General features: G+C 49.0%; 1 protein-coding gene across 2 annotated transcripts in view; it reads left to right on the forward strand.

The window, feature by feature from the left end:
- The window catches only part of TBXA2R (thromboxane A2 receptor), a 35572-nt gene that overhangs the window by 494 nt on the left and 14267 nt on the right, over nt 1–20811 (forward strand). The window contains exon 2 of one of the 2 annotated variants that reach the window (XM_053289209.1): nt 38–108. The exons of the other annotated variant lie outside the window; for it this stretch is intronic. The gene's annotated coding sequence lies outside the window, so the exon portion shown is untranslated. The remainder of the gene's footprint in view (nt 1–37; nt 109–20811) is intronic. 2 annotated transcript variants of the gene reach the window in all.

The following is a 20811-nucleotide window of genomic DNA, read 5'->3' on the forward strand; positions in this document are numbered from 1 at the left end:
CCCCCTCTCCTCCCCTTCTCTTCTCACACTCACACAGAGCCGGCAAGTTCCCTCCGGGCGCTTCCTCCTCCTGAGCAAAACCCACCGGGCTTCATCTTGGAGAGGAAGGTAAGTAGCCCAGAAGATCCTTCTTGCTCATGCCGGATTCCTTCCCCGCACGGTATTCCAAAGAGAGGGGGGTCCTCCTCCTCCTCCTCCAAAAGAAAAAGAAAGAGAGAAATTCCAGAGATAAAAGTGACACTGTCTTCTCATTCCAGCTCATGGGGATCAAGGACAGTAATTCTTGAATGGCACACTTTGTACGTGATCAGGGGTTAGGGTAACCAGCTTGCCGGTTCCCGTGAGCGGAGGACCTCCCACACAACGTTCAAAGCAGGTCCCAGCGTTGATGCACCCTGGCTCAGTTCAGTCCCGTTTTTATAGTCCTGCTTGCGGCGTTGCTCGAATGCCCAGTTAAGCTGTGGAACTCTCTGCCACCAGATGAGACGGCAGCCTCCTATGTTGATGGCTCTCAAAAGGGGTTGAGATGAGTTCCAGTCACAGAGCTGAGCTCTGCCACGGAACGTTAGTCTTGATAGCTAACAGGAGCCTCCACAGTCAGAGGCAGTCTACCTCAGAGCGCCCACTGCTGGAGGTACACTCTGGCAGGAGGGCTGTTCATGCTTGCTTGTGGGCTTCCCACATGATAGGAAACACAATGGGTTTGACGGACCTTTTGCTCTGATCCGGCTGGGCTCTCATATGGCGCCCAAGTGAATTTTACCGAAGGGGTGGTTTTGCTTCACATAGGCGCCTGGGTGGGCTTTCTTAGTTCCTATATTCAGGGCCTGGCTCCAAGTTTCACAAGATAATGTAGCCGTTTACCAGAGAGCACCTCTGGCCGTGTGCAGAGTGCGTGGTCCCGGCAACTGAGACATCACCACCGGCCCCTTTTGGACTGCCACAAGAAATGATCCCCAGGCAGGCTTTGAACCTGAGCGCCGGTTTCGTTTTAGGACATGAGGCGTGGCCGTCTGCAGCCTCTTGCTGGGAGCTCTTTGCAGGGTGGGGCCCAGAGAGGGTTTGGGGTTCACGGCACCCTTCTGCGGTTTTCCGCTCCCGGCGTTCTGCAGGTTCAGCAGCAGATGGGTGGGCAAAGGGGAGATGAGATGAGAATCAGAATCAAGCTCACCCCGCTGCATGAATAAGGCTGTTTCTGCAAACCATTTTTTTATTTTTTCCCCTTTTAAGGCAATTAGTGTGGTAATCTGTTTTCTTGGATTGGTTCGGACTGGCGACTTTGAAATGTAGCCCCCTGTAGCTAGCGGCGAGACAGGCTGGGCTCAATGGCTAAACCTGGGGAGATGTGAACGCATGGATGAAAGGGTGCCCTTGAGCAAGTGCAGAGAGCTTTTCGTGCACTCTGAGTGGCTGCATAGCAAGGATTAGCAGGGAGGCTTCAAGATTAGAGGTGCGACAGTCTTCTAGATGGACTGGCATTTCTTTGTTGTGCGTGCTAAAAATTCTGGAGAAACAAGGTTGCAGCGGTTTGCTAGACATTTGGACTAGCAGGACGTACGGACGCCCTGAGCCTCATCTGGGTTTTGGATTCCACAAAAGCCTCAGTGGAATCATCTTTATCAGACGGGGAGGAAGCACTTAGAGGGGCCTTATGCCAAGGGTTCTCAGATGTTGTTGGACTACAACTCCCATCATCCCCAGCCTGGGGTTGGTGGGAGTTGTAGTCCAACAACATCTGGGGACCCAAGTTTGAGGACCCCTGGAAAGCTGAGATGAAATTTCTGTCTCCAGCTCCAGCCATCATCTGTTCTTAAGCAGTCCTCTGAGCATACACAGAGTCCATTTCCCAAAAAGCCAAATCTTGCAGATCAGCGTGGTAAAGCCAATGTCTGTTTTATTAATTTAAATTAATTTTTGCTGAGCATTGCCCATACTTTGGAATGTGGAGGAGCTGTTTCAGAACATTCTGCAACATCTCTCCATGGGAAAAATGCAGAAAACATCTTCACATTTTAATTTCTTCTGGAAGGTACCCTGAAAAACTATTTTGAACTGCACTCTTTGAACTCCAGGCATTCAGCTCCAGCCGTAGGGGCTGCTTCCTGAAAAGTATCCATCGGGAGTTCACTGTCTTTCCCTCCCTGCCTTTCCATATCTCCTGCCCTCAGCATCAAAACACAGATTTCATCTTCCTTTTCCAAGGACTCTGTTACTTTTGTGCAGAAACTCTCAGTATAAACAGGGTGGTGATGGCCGTTAGTTGACTTGCAAAGGACAACTCAACGTCCTTTAAATCAATCTCATGGAGTAGGAACCTATTAATGACAGACTATTAGGATCACTCAATGGAACCTCCATGATCGGGAGCAGTTCAGGATTTTGGGGTTGCAGCGGACAGCTTATTGAAAGTGTCGACTTGGGCTGTGAAAAAGTACTTCCTTTGCTTGCTCCTAAATTTCCTGGCATTCAGTTGCATGGGATGACCCCTGGTTCTAATGCTGTGAGAGAGGGAGAAGAATTTCTCCCTGTCCACGCCATATGTCATTCCATACACCTCTATCACGTCTCCCCATATTTGCCCCTCTTCCCAACTAAAAAGCCCCACGTGCTGTGGCCTTGCCTCCTAAGGAAGCTGCTCCGGACCCCGATCATCTCGCTTGCCCTCTTCTGCACCTTCTCCAGTTCTGCAATGTCCGTTTTGAGACAGTAGTGACCAGAACTGTACACAGTACTCCAAATGTGGCGGCATTACAGTTTTCTCTAAGGGCATTATAGTATCAGCAGTTTTGTTTCCCATCCCCTTCCTAATGATCCCGAGCATGGAACTGGCCTTTTTCACACAGTGCATAGTTAACCTATAGAATTCTATGTTAGGGGATGTGGTGACGGCCACCAGCCTGTTTGGCTTTAAGAGGGGCTTAGACAATTTCATGGAGGACAGGCCTATCAATGGCCACTGGTGGCTAGAGGCCACCTCCAGCCTCAGACAAGATACCTCTGAATTAGGGATGTGCACAGAACTGGCTGTCCCGGTTTGGTTCAAGGCCGGACCGGCCTTGAATCCATCCGGGCCCATTTGGTCCTGCACCCCCTTGAACCCCCCACGGTTCGGTTTGGTCCGGGGGGTGGGGTTCACAAGTCTTTTACTGTAATAATCTTTAAAGGGGGGGTCTGTGGAGGTTCCCCCTCCCCTTGCAGGCCTTAATAATCACCGCCGCGGCCAGTTCTTCTGACCTTTTTGGCCCGTTCTTACTTTTATTACAGTAAAAGGCTCGTGAACACCCCTGGACCACCGGGGGTTTGGTTCCTCGTCAAGCTGAACCGGAGTGGGGGTTCGGCTCGATGTTGAGCCTTCAAACCGAACAGGCTCGAGAGCGAACCATTGAGCCGTCAAGCTGTTTTGCATATCCCTACTCTGAATCACAGTTGCAGGGGAGAGGATATGCCCTCACCTCTTGCTTGTGGGCTCCCCAGAGGCATCTGGTGGGCCACTGTGGGAAACAGGATGCTGGACTGGATGGGCCTCCTTGGGCCTGATCCGGCAGAGCTGTTCTTAGCTCCTAAGTGTACCTTCCAGTATCAGTTGCTGGGGAAGAACATCACGAGAACTTTTGCCACCTCCATTCCCCGCTCTCAAGCTTCTGGAACACGGGATGAGGAACTTTCGGTGAAGGGCTTATGTTCTCCCCCAAACCCTGCAAACTCCGGCCACCCCCCAGAATGACAGATCTCTCTCCATCTGCATGGCTTCGAAGCCTCCAGATATTTAGCAGCTCCTTTGAGCAGCCAGGATCAAAACATGTCGTGGTGGAAAGACCTTTCCACGTCCATCAACTCTTCGTTGTTTTGAAAACCCTCGCTGATCATTGCCGCATGTGCTTCATGGTTTGCTGTAGTGGTCCTGTGACGGTTCTTTTGTGCGTCTGGGTGTGGGTGGCTTCTTCGGGGCTTCCAGACACGGCTCATGGTCCCCACAGCTTGTATCCAGCACCGTTTGTGTGTGTCAAAGCACACCATGAGCGAAGGCGGCGGAAACCACTCAACTTTCTATTTTCAAAACATGTCACGGAAACCAAAAGGAAACAAACACCGTCATTTCAGAAAGATTGCTAAAACAGAAAATAGTAATAATGTGGAGCGGGGAGGGGAGAACCCAACTCCTGCCCAAAGAGCTTGGCTGCTGTGCCTATGTGGGTCCTGCTGAGCTCCGTGATCAGCCGACTGCAGAGACCTGGCCCAGTTGCCTGCCCCCAGGAGGCCTTCTGTTGGGTCTCTGTCTGAGTGACTGCTCCGTCCTTGCCCTGTTCCTGAGCATCTCTTCCCAGGCCCATGTTTGCCAGTGGCAGAGCTGGGCCTTGGCAGGGATGGATTTGAACAGGGCAAGGACAGAGCAGTCACTCAGACAGAGACCCAACAGAACCAAATGTCAGAAATTGGATGTAGTTGGACCATTCAGTCATGTTGGGTGCAGAGATGCAGCAAAATCACCTGCCCCGAGGAGGCTGCATCTGTCAGTGCTTTGTAGGACTCTGCAATTATTTAGTCAGTCAGTTTATTTAGCACATTTCTGTACCGCCCCACATTGAAATCCCCAGGCCATTTACATTTTTTTAAAAAAAAATCATTTGGTAATCGGTTTCTTTTAAATGCACTCCTATGGGGCCGGGGATCTTTCAATAACAAGAGTCTAATTGTCCTGGACTGGAGTGAGACCTATCAATCGCTCTTGCTCTGGACCTCTACGGGAGTGTAAAGGAGGCGAAGAAGATACAGGTGCTTGGACTGTGTCAGCTTGTCTCCTGGCCTTGGTCTGGAGATCTTTCATAGCCTCCTGGCCACCCAGCTCGGCGTGGACAGCTTGGAGGCCGGTCCGTGTAGCCGCGCTTTGCCCTTTCGCCTTCCTGAGTGCCGGCCACTATTTCCAACTGTGGGCACTAATTTTCATCTGCCTCAGCTTGGAGTCACCTGGGAGAGAGGCGACTCTGAGGTTTTGGGAGCCTATAAAGACGGAGGGAGCGCCAGTGGCCGACCTGTAGGTGGCCGCCAAAGCCGGCCGCCAAAGGGGGCCAGCCTTTGGTGGGTGGTCTTCGGTGTGGGACTATATTCCTATTGGTTATTTCACAAGCTTCAACAGCTGGTTTGCCCACTTGTTACTGAGACTTGGCTGAAGTTGTGTCTGGATTTGTCTGGAGATGGGGAGACAGGGGGCGCCTTTGTTGACAGTGGTGGTGGGGAATAGAAGAAGGAACGTGGGCAGGTCAGCAGGCCGTTCCAGGGAAAGGGTGGTCAGAAATCTGTTAGCTGTTTCCCCTTCCGGCTGCCCTGCCAGCTCTTTGACCTCGGGAGCACTGCCAACAACTCACGTAACTTCACTTTGCTCCTTTGCAATGCCAGGTCGGTCCAAAATAAACCCGAACTCATCCATGATTTGATTGTGGATGAAGGGGACGACATGGTGTGTATCACCGAGATTTGGTTGGGAGAGGCTAGTGGCCCAGTCTAGTCACGGCTTCTCCCTCCAGGGTATTCTGTAGAGGAGCAGGTGAGGGGACGTGGGTGGGGAGGTGGAGCGGCTGTGGTCTAGAAGGATAACATCTCCCTTACCAGGGACCCTGCCAGGGTATCTGGCCATATTGAATGTGTGTACTTAAGTTTGGGGACCAGGGATAGATTGGGACTTCTGTTGGTGTACCGATCGCCCCGCTGCCCAACGGAGTCCCTTACTGAGCTCACGGATTTGGTCGCGGAACTTGCATTGGCGTCTCCCAGACTTTTGGTGCTGGGGGACTTCAGTGTTCATTTTCGGACCAACTTGTCCGGGGCAGCTCAGGAGTTCATAGCGGCCATGACAACTATGTGCCTATCCCAAGCGGTCTTTGGACCAACACATGTTGCAGGTCACATGCTTGATTTGGTCTTATACTCCGATCAGGGTGGGTGGGGACTCCTCTGATTTCCCCATTGTCATGGACGGACCACCATCTGGTTATGGTTAGGCTTACAACCACTACCCACCTGCACAGGGATGAAGGACCTATTAGAATGATCCGCCCAAAGAGGTTATTGGACCCAACAAGATTCCAAGAAGCCTTGGAGGGATTCAGTGTTGGCTCTGCCGGTGATCCTGTTGATGCCTCGGTGGAGAACTGGAACAACTTGCTCACCAGGGCAGTAGACATGATTGCTCCCAAGCGTGCCTTCCGACCCGCTTCAGATTTGGCCCCTTGGTATACGGAAGATCCATGGGGGCAGAAGCGGCAAGGTAGGCGACTGGAGCGCAAGTGGAGAAAGACTCAAATCAAATCTGGCAGATTACGACATAGAGCACATTTAAAGATCTGTGCTCAGGCAATATGGTCAGCAAAGAAGCAGTTCTTTTCTGCCTGTATTGCCTCTACGAGTTCACATCCAGCGGAATTGTTCAGGGTTGTGAGGGGGCTAGTATGTGCCCCCCCTCCTTGAATCAGAATCTGGAGCCATCAGTTACCCGCTGTGATGTGTTTAATGAATCGTTTGCAGATAAAATCTCTTGGATTCGGGCCGACTTAGATGGAGACTCCACAATTACTGTGATGTCTAAACTGAAGGTGTCCAGCAACTCCTCTTATGTGATTCGACTGGATCGATTTCAGTTTGTGACTCCTGAGGATGTGGACAAGCTGCTTGGAGTGGTGAGGCCTACTACTTGTTCTCTTGACCCTTGTCCAACATGGCTTGTTCTATCTAGCAGGGAGGCTGTTGTAGGCAGCCTGGCAGAAATAATAAATGCTTCTCTGAAGGAGGGCAGGATGTCTCATTGTCTTAAGGAGGCAATCATTAGACCTCTTCTACAGAAGCCTGCATTAGATCCATCGGAGTTGAGCAATTATAGGCCTGTTTCCAACCTCCCATGGTTGGGCAAGGTAATTGAGAGGGTGGTGGCCTCTCAGCTCCAGGCGGTCTTGGATGAAACTGATTATCTAGACCCATTTCAAACTGGTTTTCGGGCGGGTTATGGGGTGGAGACTGCCTTGGTCGGCCTGATGGATAATCTCCAATTGGGAATTGACAGAGGAAGTGTGACCCTGTTGGTCCTTTTGGATCTCTCGGTGGCTTTCGATACTATCAACCATAGTATCCTTCTGGAATGTCTGAGAGTGCTGGGGGTGGGAGGCACTGTTTTACAGTGGTTCTGCTCCTACCTCAGACAGATTCCAGATGGTGTCGATTGGAGACTGTTGCTCTTCAAGATCTGAGCTTAAGTATGGTGTCCCCCAAGGCTCCATACTTTCTCCAATGCTTTTTAACATCTGCATGAAACTGCTGGGAGAGATCATCAGGGGATTTGGAGCTGGGTGTTACCAGTACACTGATGATACCCAGATCTACTTCTCCATGTCAACTTCTTCAGGAGTTGGCATATCCTCCCTAAATGCCTGCCTGGAAGCAGTAATGGGCTGGATGAGGAAGAATAAACTGAAGTTGAATCCAGATAAGATGGAGGTACTTATTGTGCGGGGTCAGAACTCCAGAGACGATTTTGATCTACCTGTTCTAGATGGGGTCACACTTCCCCAAAAGGAACAGATATGCAGTCTGGGAGTACTTCTGGATCCACACCTCTCCCTGGTATCTCAAGTTGAGGTGGTGGCCAGAGGGCTTACTATCAGCTTCAGCTGATATGCCAACTGTGCCCGTTTCTTGAGATGAACGATCTCAAGAAAGTGGTACATCTGTTGGTGACCTCCAGACTTGACTTCTGTAATGCACTCTATGTGGGGCTGCCTTTGTACGTAGGACGGAAACTTCAGTTGGTACAGAATGCAACAGCCAGGTTGGTCTCTGGGTCATCTCGGAGAGACCACGTTACTCCTTTGCTGATAGAGTCACACTGGCTGCCAATAGGTTTCTGGGCAATATATAAGGTGCTGGCAATTACCTATAAAGCCCTAAACGGCTTGGGCCCTGGGTATTTAAGAGAATGTCCTCTTCATTATGAGCCCTACTGCCCATTGAGGTTGTCTGGAGAGGTTTTTCTCCAGTTGCTGCCAGTTCACCTGAGAGAAGCTGAATGAGTTCTTTGCATCTGTCTTCACAGCAGAGGATACTGACCATATACCCACTCTGGAACTGAGCTTCTTGGGCTTGGAGTGTGAAGAACTGTGCCAATTGGAGGTGACAAGGGAAGATGTTCTAAACTGTCTTGAAAAACTAAAAATTAGCAAATTGTCAGGGCCAGATGGCATCCACCCAAGAGTGCTGAAGGAACTCAAAGGTGAAATTACTGATGTCCTAGCAAAAATATGGAACTTGTCCCTACAATCAGGCTCTGGGAAGTAGCTAATGTAACACCAATTTTCACAAAGAGACGGGTGGATCAGAGAAACTGCAGGCCGGTTAGCTTGATGGATGGAAAGCATACTTAAGGACAAAATTGTTAAGCATATAGAAGAACAGGCCTTGCTGAACCAGCAAGGCTTCTGCAAGGGCAAGTCTTGCCCAACTAACCTTTTGGAGTTCTTTGAGAGTGTCAACAGGTGTGTGGATAAAGGTGATCCAGTTGACGTAGTAGGACTTCGAAAAAGCTTTTGACAAAGTTCCCCACCAAAGGCTCTTGAGTAAACTTAGTAGTTATGGGATAAGGGGACAGGTTCAATTATGAATTGGTAACTGGTTGAAGGACAGGAAACAGAGAGCAGGAATAAATGGAGAGTTTTCACAATGGAGGGAAGTAGGGAGTGGGGACCCCCAGGGATCAGTACTGAGACCAGAGCTCTTTATTGTGTTCATAAATGATTTGGAGGTTGGGGTAAGCAGTGAAGTGGCCAAATTTGCAGATGGAACTGAACTATTTAGAGTAGTGAAATCCACAACAGATTGTGAGGTTCTCTAAAAGGATCTCCCCAAACTGGAGGAGTGGGTGACAAAATGGAGAATGTGGTTCAGTGTAAGCAAGTGTAAAGTGATGCACATTGGGGCAAAAAACCACATATAAGCTGATGGGACCTGAGCTGTCAGTGACTGACTAGGAGAGAGATCTTGGGGTCATGGTAGATAGCTTGTTGTAAGTGCATGGCTGCAGTGAAAAAGGCCAATTCCATGCTAGGGATCATTAGGAAGAGAGTTGAAAATAAGAATGCTAATATTATGATGCCCTTATACAAAACGTCCTTATACAAAACTCCAGGCCACATCTGGAGTCTTGCCTACAGTTCTGGTCATTGTATCTTAAGAGGGACATTTTAGAAGGTGCGGAATGGAGTAGAGATCCCCTGCTAACTTGGCAAAGAGGCACCTTTTAACGTGTTGATTCTCCTTTATTTAGCAGGGGGAGAGTAACTGGCCCTGTCCACCCCCAGCACAGCATCCCTCCAGTGGCTGTTGCTGGTGTCTGACTTACGTTTCTTTTTAGATTGTGAGCCCTTTCGGGACAGGGAAGGGATCCATCTTTATTATTATTATTTATTATTTCTCTGTCTAAACTTCCCTGAGCCATTTTTGGAAGGGCAGTACAGAAACTGAATAAATAAATAAATAAATCCCCCCCCTCCCCGCTCACAACACAAGAACCAGGGGCCATCCCATGAAACTGAAGGTCGGGAAATTTAGGACTGACAGCAGGAAGTACTTTTTCACACCGTGTGTAATTAATCTATGGAATTCTCTGCCACAGGATGTGATGGCCACCAGCTTGGATGGCTTGAAAAGAGGCTTAGACAAATTAACAGAGGACAGGTCTATCAAGGGCTACTAGTCTGGTGGCTGTGGGCCACCTCCAGCCTCAGAGTCACAATGTCTCTCAATACCAGTTGCAGGGGAGCCACAGCAGCAGGAGAGAGGGCAGGCACACACCACCTGCCTGTGGGCTCCCTAGAGACATCTGGTGGGCCACTGTGGGAAACAGGATGCTGGACTGGATGGGCCCGATCCTGCAGGGCTGCTCTTATGTTCTTGTGTTCCTGTTTGCTGACTTCCCAAAGGCATTTTTGGCCATTGTGGGGAAACAGGGTGCTGGCTGACAGTGGGAGAGACTGAACCAGAGCGTCCCTTTTCAAGGGACGTATTGCAAGATCTTTGGTGCAGCTGTTCCCAGCCCTGGCCTGTTGGCACTGCAAAAGAAAACAGCAAATTCCTTGCATTCAGCAAGCTGGAGAAGAATCCCAGTGCTGTGGGTTGGGGGTGGTGGTGAATAGGATGTGTCACTGCTCTCTCTCTCTGTGTGTGGGGACAGAATAGGGCGAGAAAGGGACTCGGTGTCCCATATTCTCAACCCAGCTCTGCAGCACACATCTGGATGGCTTGGTTTGTCGCGGTTTGTCCTCAGGCGAGAGGGACGGTGCTGCAGATCTCACCAGGGACTAAGGAGTTGCCTTGGCCACGAGTGGTCCGCCTGTGAAAGGGGGCTTTGGAATCTCTCTTGCCCAAGTTCCCATCTCTGTCTTAGCCAGGGGGGAGACTTTTTTTTAGGGCCTCTTTCCTCGGAAGGAGAAAGCCCTAGAGACGTGCACTACCTTTCGTATGATTTGGCAAGGAACGGTTTCTAAAAGGAACCTAGGAAGCTGCCGTATACCGAGTCAGGCCCTTGGTCCATCGAGCTCAGGAATCTCTACCCAGACCGGCAGCAAATTCTCCAAGGTTGCAGGCAGGAGTCTCTCGCAGCCCTACCTGGAGATGCTGCCAGGTACCCTCTGGCTCTTTCTGCATGCAAAGCAGATACTCTTCTACTGAGCTACGGCCCCATCCCCTGAGGGGAATACCTTACAGTGCTCACACATGGAATCTCCCATACAAATGCAAACCAGGGCAGACTCTACTTAGCAAAGGGGACAATTCATGCTTGCTCCCACAAGACCAGCTCTCCAAATGGGCTCTGGGCAGACAATTCAAAGGTCTCCGACAGCAACCAGCATGCCCTTGAAACACTTCCCTCCAGCTGCAAACCCTCAAGGGCATCTGCTTCCTTTTCTGGCTGTGTGCTCTTCAAACTGGCCTGCTTTCTGAAATCGTTCTATTCCTGTTCCTCTGTACTTAAACTTTTTCTGTTTAGCTTCTTTTCTCCCCTTTCTTCTTTTCCTACTCTCTTTCTCAGTGTCTGTCATATTCATCTGTACAGGTTTCTCTCTCTCTCTCCTGTACATTCTTCCTTTCCTTCTTTCCATTTATTTTATTCATCTCCCCGACCCCAACAAATTGTATTAATCTGTAAACCAATTTTGGTTCAATTTAGGCAGGATTCATTTAGATGGTGACAGTTTCTTCCTTTCTCCCTCCCTCCCTCCCTTCTTTTTAGCAGGAGGTCCTGTTGTCGCCTCTGTGCCTCAGTTTCCCCATAGAGGTCCTTCCTTCCTTCCTTCCTTCCTTCCTTCCTTCCTTCCTTCCTTCCACATCTCTTGTCTGTCTGTCTGTCTTCTCCTTACAATTATTGGATGTCTCTCCTTTTGATGTTACTGTTTGCTAGTCTCCAAAGGAAGGAAAGGAGAGAAGCAAGGAAGGAAGAAATGGATGGGCAGAGAGATAAGGAAGGGGAAATGGGATGGATTGAGAAGGAAATACAAGAAAACTGAAGACTTGCTAATGACAAACTTTAGACGCACACAGAGAATAGTTAGTCACCAGCTAACGAGCTGGTCTTGTGGTAGCAAACATGACTTTGTCCCCTTAGCTAAGCAGGGTCTGCCCTGGTTGCATCTGAATGGGAGACTTGATGTATGAGCACTGTAAGTTATTCCCCTCAGGGGATGGAGTCGCTCTGGGAAGAGTAGAAGGTTTCAAGTTCCCTCCCTGGCAGCATCTCCAAGATAGGACAAGATTTTTTTTATTGAACCAACAAACTACCAAAGCATACAGTACGTTGCCAAAGCACAATTATATACAAAGTGGTTGTTTGTACATGATATATCTACAAAGATTTACAAACAAGGATTTGGAAACCCACAAGGTTATGAAGTATATGCAGGTAGTACTCCAAGACAGGGCTGAGCAAGATTCCTGCCTGCAACCTTGGCAAAGCTGCTGCCAGTCTGTGAAGACAATACTGAGCTAGATGGACCAAGGGTCTGACTCAGTATATGGCAGTTTCCTATGTTCCTAATGCTCACTGGATAATCGTCTTCTGGCCTTCAGTGCCTATATAAAGGAAGGACATTTAGGGTAGTTAGCGAAACAAAAGCTTTGAGGTGAGCATTTCTTTGGTGGGCATCATTATTTTGTGAACACAGTGGAGGATTCTCTATAGAGATTAAGGCTATTAATGCAACGTGAGTCGCCTGGGGCTTTTACGCACAGCAGGTTTTACCATGCGTTTATGGGGAGGCTTTACTGCGAATTTAAAGTTGTCCAAAAAACCCGCCGCAAATAGTGGATTTGTTTACCCCAGATATAAATCGGGTTACACTCTAATGCACAGTGAAAAACCCGAATTGTGTATGAACTGCTCCCCGAAAACTTGCAGGGACTTCGGGGTAAATCTAGCCAATATGTGAACACACACCCTCCATTCGTGAGGATCTGTGAGTTGAAGGGCTTCAAAAGCCCCATGTGAAAAGCTTCCAGACTAGTAGCCATTGATGGACCTGTTCTCCATGAATTCATCTAAGCCCCTTTCAGTGCCATCCAAACTGGTGGCCATCACCACATCCTGTGGCGGAGAATTCCATAGATTAATTATGCACTGTGTGAAAAAGTACTTCCTTTTGACATTCCTAAAATTCCCAGCCTTCAGTTTCATGGGATGGCCCCTGGTTCTAGTGTTATGGGAGAGGGAGAAGAATTTCTCTCTCTCCACTTTCTCCACACCATGCATGATTTGATAGACCTCTATCATGTCTCCCTGCAGTTGTCTTTTTTCTAAACTAAAAAGCCCCAGGTGTTGTAACCTTGCCTCATAAGGAAGGTGCTCCAGGCCCCTGATCATCTTGGTTGGCGTCTTCTGCACCTTCCCCAGTTCTGCAATGTCCTTCTTAAGATATGGTGACCAGAACTTTACACAGTACTCCAAATGTGACCGCATCATAGATTTGTAAAAAGGCATTATAATATTGATTGGTTGTTTGGTTGGTTGATTGATTGATTTATTGAGTGCTGTCAAGTTGGTGTCAACTCTTAGCGACCACATAGATAGAATCTATCTATCTATCTATCTATCTATCTATCTATCTATCTATCTATCTATCTATCTATCTATCTAATTTGTGAGACAAAATTTGCACTTGCAAAAGCCATGCTGGTTCTCCTTCAGCAAGGCCTATTCTTCTATAACCATTTTGGCCTTAAGTATTCTTTCCATCAATGTACCCAACACAGAAGTTAAGCTAACCAGCCTGTAGTTTCCTCGATCCCTCCTAGATCCCCTTTTGAGAATTGGAGTTACATTAGCTCCTTTCCAGTCCTCTGGTATAGAGCCTGTTTGTTGGGACAAGTTACATGTTTTTGCTAGGGAAATTACCAATTTCACATCTGAGTTCCTTCAGAACTCTTGAGTCGATGTCCTCTGGCCCTGGCGATTTGCTAATTTTTAGTTTTTCAAGGACATCCTCTCTCCTCACCTCAAATTGGCCCAGTTCTTCAGACTTCAGGCCTGAGAAGCTCAGGTCCAGATTGCATATATGTTCAGTATCCTCTGTCCTGAAGACAGATGCAAAGAATTCATTCAGCTTCTCTGCAATCTCCTTATCCTGTTGAATTTTGGACAGAGCCAAGTTTTGGTCAGAGCCGCTGAAGGCCCAGTGCTCTGAGTGGCCCGAAATAAATACATGTACATTAATAATACACAGCAAGAAAGCAATATAAAGTGCAGTGGAACACAGAAGGAGGTGGGATTTGCATCCTAACTGGATACAGCCGGAGCTCACAACTCCTGCTCCAGTTCAGGAACCAGTTCTAGGGATTCTCCTACTTCAACTAGAGGTTGCAATTCTGAAACCTTAAAGGAACAGAATGGGAGGGAAAGTGGCTCCGTTGATGAGCTCCCAGTCAGAGAAGACTATACCAAGCTAGCTGAAGCAATGATCTGACTCGACCTGTGGCAACCTCCTTTGTATGGTGCACCTGGGCGCTTTCCAGATTGCAGGCTACCACAGGGTCATGACATATCCCTTAAGGGTCCTTCTGTACTTCCTTTCATGTTTTATTGCTGCTCCTAATGACACAGCAGGGAGATGACTTGACTAGCAAGCCAGAGGTTGCCAGTTCGAATCCCCGCTGGTGTGTTTCCCAGAATATGGGAAACGCCGATATTGGGCAGCAGCGATCTAGGAAGATGCTGAAAGGCCTCATCTCATACTGCGCGGGAGGAGGCAATGGTCAACTTCTCCTGTATTCTACCCAAGACAACCACAAGACTCTGTGGTCGCCACGAGTCGACACCGACTCGATGGCACACTTTACCTTTACAGTCCTATAACGTCGCATCTGTGTTACCAAAAAAATACCAAAAAAATCTGTTGCCTTGTTGGAGGCAACAGATTTCAACTGCGGTTTTAAATCGGCACCAGAAAACGTCGCAGGTTACGCCACTTTTTGCGGTGTGAAGCTCGCTTTCTGGAAACCACCCTGGGGAGATTAATTCTGAACGGCTGAAAATGCCACATGCACCTGTTGTTGCCCAAACCACGACAAAGCCAAACACGTCAACAGCCTCAGAAGCTTTTCTTGGCCAGAGCCCTTTCCTGACGTCGTCCTAGAATCCCTTTAACTAGGAAGAACCACCACCCTCTCTGCCTACAGCACCACCTTTGCTTTGAGGTTTATTGCACCTCAGCTCCCGATAAAGAGCGAGTCCTTCCCCTGAGGATGAAAGGCATGCCTCTGCATTCACGTCCAAAAGGAAATGGTCTCCGACTGGATAAGCGAGGAGTCTTCTTTGCTAAGCAGGGTCTGCCCTGGCTTGCATTTGAAGGGGAGACTACATGTGTGAGCACTGTAAGATACTCCCCTTTCAGGATAGAGCATCTGCAGGCAGAAGGTTCCCAGTTCCCTCCCTGGCAGCATCTCCAGATGGGGCCAAGAAAGACTCCTGCCTGCAGTCTTGGAGAAACTGCTGCCAGTCTGAGTAGACAATACTGAGCTAGATGGGCCAAGTGTCTGACTCAGTAGAAGGCAGCTTCCCATGTTCCTTTGTTCACACACAAACTCACACACTGGATTGGGACTTCTTGATTTGGGGGATTATTATTTCTCCCTAAATAATAGGAATAGTGGTAGTTTACTTTTGTCAGTGCAGACAGTATTGAGTGAGGTGGACCAATAGTCTGACTCAATACGAGGCAGCGTCCGATGTCCCTATGATTTCCAAATTCACAGCAGCATCTTTTCATCTCTGAAGTGTTGGGAACTCTCTCCCACTGGATCCTCAGACCAGCACAGGCTAGTCATCTGCTGGCCATCCTCACGGGCTGGTCACTCGGCCTTGAGAATGTTAAAGCGGGGGCTCTGACCTTCTCTGCTGCGTGGAGGGAGCAAAGTCAAACTCCACCTCGGGCGCCAAAAACCCTCAGGTGTAAGAGGGTGGGTATGTTTTTGTTCCAGAAAACCATTTCTGCTGCAAACTAAGGTTGCCAACTTTAGCATTGGTCCCCTGCTCCTGTGCCTCTACAAGTGTGTAAAGTGTGTGTCGATCTACAGGCATGCGTGGAGAAGGCAGCTTGCTCCTGTGCAGTCAAATGTACACCCTGCTGAGCAAAAGAGGCACCATTTTAAAGAGGTGGTTCTCTTTATTGAGCAGGGGGAGAGCAACTGGCCCTCTCCATCCCCAGCACAGCATCCCTCCAGTGGCTGTTGCTGGGGTCTAGCTTAGGTTTCTTTTTTAGATTGTGAGCCCTGCTTTCGGGACAGGGAGCCATCCTCTGTATGTATGTATGTATATACAGGTGAAACTCAGAAAATTAGAATATCGTGCAAAAGTCCATTAAATTCAGTAATGCAAATTAAAAGGTGAAACTGATATATGATACAGACGCATTACATGCAAAGCGAGATGTCAAGCCTTAATTTGTTATAATTGTGATGATCATGGCGTACAGCTCATGAAAACCCCAAATCCACAATCCCAGAAAATTAGAATATTACATGGAACCAAGAATACAAGGATTGTAGAATAGAACAATATCGGACCTCTGAAAAGTATACAGTGTACTGTGCTTGATTGGCCAGCAAACCCGCCTGACCTGACCCCATAGAGAATCTATGGGGCACTGCCAAGAGAAGGATGAGAGACATGAGACCAAACAATGCAGAAGAGCTGAAGGCCGCTAATGAAGCATCCTGGTCTTCCATAATACCTCATCAGTGCCACAGGCTGATAGCATCCATGCCACGCCGCATTGAGGCAGTAATTGCTGCAAAAGGGGCCCAAACCAAGTACTGAATACATACGCTTTGCATGTAATGCGTCTGTCTCATATATCAGTTTCACCTTTTAATTTGCATTACTGAAATTAATGGACTTTTGCACGATATTCTAATTTTCCAAGTTTCACCTGTATGTATGTGTAAGCCACGTTGGGAAATTTTGTTGAAAAGCAGCATATACATACCCGCCGTATTTGCATTTCTGCCGACCGAGTTGCTGTTGATGTCACAGGAGCGGGCTGGGGTTCTCCTGGTGAGCTGGCACCACAGCTTCAAGCCAGGATTTGGCTGCGTTTCACAGGAGGGCAGTGACTCCTTCTCGGATCAGCGGACGCTTTTCTCCCAGGCGTGCTTGTACAGGTCCAAGACCCAGGAAATGCCTCTCAGTTCATGAAGGTCGCTGTTCTCGCTTCCGGGGCTCAGCCTTTCCTTGGTAAAGTATCACCAGCCCGTCAACCCAAGCAGATGCTGCAGTTTTGGGTGAGGGATCAGGGCCAACTTATGCGTTTTGCCCTTCTCTGGAGAAGCAACACCAATTTGCCACCGGGCTGCTTCTCCCTAGCCCCCTCCCGGTTCTTTGGTTTCCACAGCTGTTCTTGCTGCCTCCCGTCCTCTTAGGAGCATAGGAAGCTGCTGTATACCGAGTCAGACCATCGGTCCATCTAGCTCCATATTGTCTACCCAGACTGGCAGCGGCTTCTCCAAGGTTGCCGTCAGGAATCTCTCTCAGCCCTCTCTTGGAGATGCTGCCAGAAAGGGAACTTGGAATCTTTTTTTTTTTTTTTTGCAAATTAAATTTTTATTGATTTTAACAATATTCTTATTAACATTCACAACAAATAAACAAATATGGACTTCCCACTCACACCTCTTCGTGAATCATCAGCTATAAAATTTACCTTTGCTATAATAATAATTCAAAACATAAATTTAAACCTTATAAACACGATTTTAAGGGAACTTGGAATCTAGATGCTCTTCCCAGAGCGGCTCCATCCCCTGATGAGGGGAATCTCTTCCAGGGCTCACACTTCTAGTCTCCCATTCAGATGCAACCAGGGCAGACCCTGCTTAGCTAAGGGGACAAGTCCTGCTTGCGACCCCCAGCCCAGCTCTCCTCTTCTGTAACCCCAGAAAGTTCCCACTGGCCTCTGCTGGTAAAAGCTGACCACTTTAGCAGTGCCTTAGCTGGACAGAAAATAACAGAGGATTCATTGGGTTGGGCCGGCAGAGAGACAAGCTTCCCCCCAAAGAAGGACGGCTCGCAAAGTGACAGCAAAGCCTCTGCTTTGGTAGCTACCAAACTGCGCTTTCCAAGCAGGGAGACCACAACCCTGGAGGTGCCCACTCAGAAGGCTGGACCTCCTGTGTTCAGTGAGGCTTGCTCCCGGGAACACGTGAGCAGGCTTGCACCCCCGGTTGCTTCTCATGGCTTGGCCAAGCTCTTTTGCAAGACCCGTGTTGTGACTCTGGGGTTCGCCAAGTCAGAGTGCCTCTGAGCACATGCCGAGTTTTCCCTCAATACGGAACCGTTGCAGCTTGCGGCTGGGCCAAAGATGGGGATCTTACTCCTGTTCGGCCTATTGCTCCTGATATTTTGAGCCTTGGCTTGTGGACGGAGCCAGAGGCGGAGTCCTGGCTTTGCGTTCTGGTCCTTTCCCCGTGATATTATTGGGTCTGTTTTTGGTTTAGGGGGAGGCCCAGTTAAAAGTGCCGGTAGGACTTTGCCAGAGCCGAATTCATGGCTTAGGGCTCTTCTTCCCAGCCATTCTGTGTGTGGGTTGTGTGTGTGGGTTGTGTTGTCTGCTGAGTGGCGAGAGTCATCTTGCCCAGCTCTTCACAAGAGCGGAGGACAATTTCCAGCCAGTTCCTTCCCGCCGCAGCCCCTTTGGCTGAAGCCAGGCAGGCGATTGCCGAATGCAGCACACAGCAGAAAGCACCTAGTCCAGGAACCGAGCCGCAGATGGGCACCTCCTGGGAGATCACAGGGGGATTTGCAGGAGAACTGCATGCTTCCAGTGGTTTAGCAGCAGCTGCAGGGATGCTGGTTTTGATTCAAGGTGCTGGTTTTGTCCTTTAAAGCTTTTAACAGTTTGGGCCCGGGATACCTGAGGGACCGCCTGCTCCCCAGGGTTGCTGCCCGCTTGGCAAGGTCATCTGAGGGGGCTCTGCTCCGTGTGCTGACAATGAGGGAGGCTCGGTTGTTGTGCACGCAGGGCAGGGCCTTCTCTGTGGCTGCCCCCAGACACTGGAATGCTCTCCCAGTGGCCATTCGCTCCTCAGTCTCCATCATGTCTTTTAGGAAGCATGTTAAATCCTGGCTTTTTACCCAGGCTTTTATGTGATTGTCTCTACTGCTGCTTCTTTGTATTTTGTACAGTTTGATGCTTGTATTTTAAATATTTTTAATCAGATTTGTTTGTTTTTAATATTTGTGTAAACCGCCTTGGGATTGTTTTAATGAAAGGCAGTATATAGATTTAACAATAAATAAACAAAATAAATAAAATGCAAGAGGGGCCTGAAGCTCACTGGGGGAGCCCCCGATTTGCAAGCTGAAGGTCCCAGGTCCGATCCTGGGCAGGGCTAGGAGAGACACACACATGTTTGTTTATTATACTTGTGCACCGCCCCAAACTCACGTCTCTGGGTGGTTACGACGACACAAAACAAATTAAAACCTTCAAACAATTGGGAACCACAAATCTCGTTTTAAAAAGCATGGCCGAATCAATGTCTCTTTTAAAAAGCTGTCTCCGATGGGGAGGCGCCTGGCAATGCGGGAGCCCCTTCCGGTTAATTCCCATGGGGGTTAAAAGAGGGGGGCGTGGGGCAGTCGCCCTGCTGGCCCTGCCCCAAGGACCCCCCTGCTTTTTCCAGCAGGGAGCGCATTCCTGGGGTGGCAACCTGGAAGGCCCATCCCCGAGTTAGTGGCAACTGTAGACGGACTTCTCCGGGTGGTCTCTCTAGTGCAATGCTGCACTTTGCCCAGGATTGGTGGGGGCTTTGATAAGGGGCACGGGGGCCTTCTGGAGCCCCTGCACCATCGTGGGAGGCGTGCCCAGAGTCCTGGGAAGTGTAACCCTTCCCAGGAGGAGTGCTTTCCTCCGAGAGCTCTCAAGAGAGGGCTCCGTCTCTCTTCAAGGGCCCTCCCAAGGGGGAAAAGCCCTCCCACTGAGAAAAGCGCAGTGCTGTGCAGAGGTCAGTGCCGTGGGAAATGGCTTCTGCCTTGAAGGGTTTATTTTTTATTTTGGGGGGCAACCTGAAAAAACTTGAAAAATAGCGAAGATCCCAGCTGTAGAAGATCCAGAATAGAAGGCAGCATCTCATGTTTTGGAGAAGCTTGTAGTGGTACCGTTTTGCGTGCAGAAGATCTCGGTCCTTGGCAGCATCTCCAGGGCGGGGATGGCTGGGAAAGATTCCTGCTTGAAACCCTGGAAAGCCGCAGCCGGTCCATGTAGACAGTCTTGACCTCGATATGGACCGAAGGTCTCAGTAGGCAACAGCTTCAACCTAGTCAGTCAGTTACTGGGTCAGTTTCCTGCTGGGCAAAGGGCTTTTATTTGCACTTCTGGATAAACGGAATGTGTTGTTTTGTAATGCGCAGGAAAGGATTCTCCGTGATACTGTAATTGGATACGTATTCTTTTAAAATCAGCCCACCGATAAACTAATGAAGTTTTTAAAAATAAGTTGGTGGGGCTTGGTGGTGGTCTTTGACTTTTTTTAATGGCCTAAGCTCCCTTGGGGCATTAAAAAAAGTCAAAGACCACCACCAAACCCCAACAACCTATCCTTGAAAGACACCTTAAGTGGCACAGCAGGGAAATGCTTGACTAACAAGCAGAAGGTTGCCGGTTCGAATTCCCCCGGTACTATATCGGGCAGCAGTGATCTAGGAAGATGCTGAAAGGCATCATCTCATACTGCGTGGGAGGAGGCCATGGTCAACCCCTCCTGTATTCTACCAAAGACAACCACAGGGCTCTGTGGGCGCCAGGAGTCAGAATCGACTTGATGGCACACCTTACTTTAAGCTACCTGGAGCAGTCTGTTTAGTGTGGAAAGGCAGCAGAGTCAGAGTTAAATCTCCAGTGAGGATTGAGGTCTCTAATGTGCACACATTAGAAATGGATGCACATGAACACAAAGCCCACAGGCAAGAGGTGAGGGGAGCATGCCCTCTCTCCTGCTGTTGCTCCCCTGCAACTGGGATTCGGAGGCTTCCTGCCTCTGAGGCTGGAATCGGCCTATAGGCCTCAGGACTAGTAGCTTTTGATAGACCTGGCCTCCAGGAATTTGCCTAAGCCCCTTTTAAAGCCAGTTTAGTTGCATAGTTGAATAGGAAACTGTCTCCTTCTGAGTCAGACATTTGGTCCATTAAGCTTTGATGTTTTGCTCTGAGGTTTATTGCTCCTCAGTTTATTGCTCCTCAGCTCCCAATGAAAAGTGAGGCTGATCAGCTGTGCTTCTTCTCCTGAAGAT

The sequence above is a fragment of the Hemicordylus capensis genome, chromosome 2, assembly GCF_027244095.1.
Source record: "Hemicordylus capensis ecotype Gifberg chromosome 2, rHemCap1.1.pri, whole genome shotgun sequence".
NCBI classification, from domain to species: domain Eukaryota; kingdom Metazoa; phylum Chordata; class Lepidosauria; order Squamata; family Cordylidae; genus Hemicordylus; species Hemicordylus capensis.